Here is a 2,781-nt window from a genome sequence, read left to right as displayed (position 1 = left end):
ACGAGAGACTCTGGATTTATTCAGAGTTAAGAATAATCACCTTTGACCAAGGGAGGCCACCTGAAAAATCTCCGATAGGAACAGATGGCCCAGATGACAGTGGTCTACATCCAGAACTGATCCAAGACTGCTGCCTGAGATGATCGAGACTCACAGGATACTCCAGTCATGACTCCAAATTTTCTTTAGGTCCCCTTAAGACTATCAGCGCCCCCAACCAGCAGGAAGTAGCCTGAAATACTACGCCCACATTCCCAACAAATGGATTATGGGTATTTTCCTTTGTTTAAAAAAAAAAGAGGGAAATGGTGCGGGAGAATTATCTGTATTCTGTCAATCATATTTTAATAAAACGCTGATTGGCCAGGCAGGCAGTATAGGCGGGAAAGCCAGACAGGAAGTAGGGGTGGAGCAAAGAGACTGGGAGTATTCTGGAAGCAGAAGCTCTCTCTCAGCCACTCCTGTACAGACCACCGAAGAGACAGCATGTAACCTGCCCAGCTCAAAAAGGTATGGAGCCATTATGGCTAACATAGATCAGAATAATGGGTTAATATAAGTTATAAGAGTTAACAAGAAGCCTGACCCTATGGGCCAATCAGTTTATAACCTTATGGAGTCTTGTGCGTGATTTTCCTTGGGACTTGCTGGCTTATTGGGGTACTGGGCCAGACAGAAACCCCAACAAGCCGGCCCCACATGTTACAAGTTTGAAGCAGAATATAGAGTGTTTTGATAACTTCATAGTTTAACAGCACATTTATTGCATTTTTCTTGACTATTATCAACAAAAATTTACCTTGGTAAAGAATGATATTTTAAAGTCATCATTTGTACCTTTCCTGTTTGTCAATGAATCCTCAGGTTTTCTTATGCACATAGCACCTTTTACCTATTGATGACTTTTCCCTTAAAAACATTTCTTACACATCTTTTCTTCAGTGTCATCATATGGTAGATAATGCCTTCACACCATCATCAGTAACTTCCTAAACATTTTAGGTGGAAAGTCATTTCATACTAGAAGGTTCCAGTCTAGTCATTGTTTTTCTGAGTATCCCTAGTCTTCAGATAGCCATCAGAGATGATATAAAATGAGTTTGACACTAGAAAATATTTACTAACTAGAAATCTCACAGATAGCTGCATCCAGAAAGATAATGCATAGGTCATTATTTATTAAGAGTACTAATTGTCTTTCCGGAAACTAATTTAAGAAGACCTAGGTAAAACCAGTCACCAACACTAGTGATTAATGAAATGACAATTAAATGTTAACTATATTTTATATTCCACAATTTAAAAATGAGTCAAAATAATTAGTTCTATAATATATAAACTTTTAAATTATTCTTATCAATTTGGATGACAGGATGAAGAGTGATGAATATGAAAAATTTCTTAAAATATAGCTACTTATAATGTGGTCTGTCTTGGTTTACTCAATGTATGTGAAAGTCCTATATTTTATTAATAATTTGCCTGTAATATAATCAATTTAGGATTGCTTTATAGAAATTCATCATAATTTTAAATATTTACATATATTTGCAGTGATGATGTCCAATTTATCTTATCAGTGGTGTTATGATTGTCTTATGCAACTCTGCTGGTATACTTGCATTATAAAATAAAGTGCATTGGTTTATCCTAGACAGTATTGAATTTGCAATGAACAGATAATGATGAAAAATAGTTGTCAAGATTTTTACCTTTAAGTTTGAAAAATATAGTATGAAAACATCAAGAAACAAATTGTGCTTAGATATCAATTGTGTGTAAATATTGTGAAATTTTCAGAAGCATGTTTCATGTTCCAAAACATTTTATAAAACAAAAGCATCAACAAAGTTTTTAATCCTTCCTATTTTTAAGTTGCAAAAGAGCTCTCAAACTTAATACTTCAGAAACTAGCAAAAATTTCTTATGTGAGCTGGATTTAATTTGTTTCAGAAAACATCTTGCTTTCGGTTAGCATGCTAGAGGTGTTAACACAAGGTTTGACTTGTGAGATATGAGTTAGAAGGAGAATGTCGTTGAAAGGGATATAAAAGCATTCCAGAGTTCTGAAATTCCTGTTCCAGAGAAAGATTATCCAAAATGTCTTAAAGACAAAAATGCTTTCCTGTTGAACTAAGCAGAATTTAGATTCTATCTTTTGGAACTCAATATATTACATTTCTACTATGTTTTGCTATCTGTCTCAATTTATTTTGAAGTATTTGAGTTCCCAGGATTATATCTTGTTAAATAAACTCTCATATACAAATGTCTTTGTGCTATATACATACTGATAAACAGCAGTTTCATGCAGAAACATTCAAAGACTAATGTTGATATTTTCAAGAGAAAAGATTATAAGTAGTTTATAATACCACTTGAAATATTATTCCTCATTATTCACTTTGGAACTACAAGATTGTAGATGGAGATTGTTCTTTTGTTCCCAGACACCCAGACCCAAATAATCCCACAGAAACAGTATTAATTCCAACACTACTTGGCCAATAGCTTAGGAGTATTCCTAGCTAGCTCTTAAAACTTAAATTAACCCTTTCATATTGGTCTTTGTATCACTCTGAGGCTGTGGCCTACCAGTAAACTTTGATTCTGATGTCCTTCTACTTTAGTAGCTACCTGGCATCTCTTTGACTCTGCCTACTCTCTATATCTTTGCTTGGTTTTCTCTCCTAGTTTTATTCTACCCTGCCATAGCCTGAAGCTTCTTCTTTATTAATCAATTGTAAAAAAATATATTCATAGCATACAGAGGGAAATTCC

Source organism: Myodes glareolus, chromosome X, assembly GCF_982192425.1.
Source record: "Myodes glareolus chromosome X, mMyoGla1.1, whole genome shotgun sequence".
In the NCBI taxonomy this organism is placed as follows: domain Eukaryota; kingdom Metazoa; phylum Chordata; class Mammalia; order Rodentia; family Cricetidae; genus Myodes; species Myodes glareolus.
Note: the sequence above shows the minus strand (reverse complement) of the source record.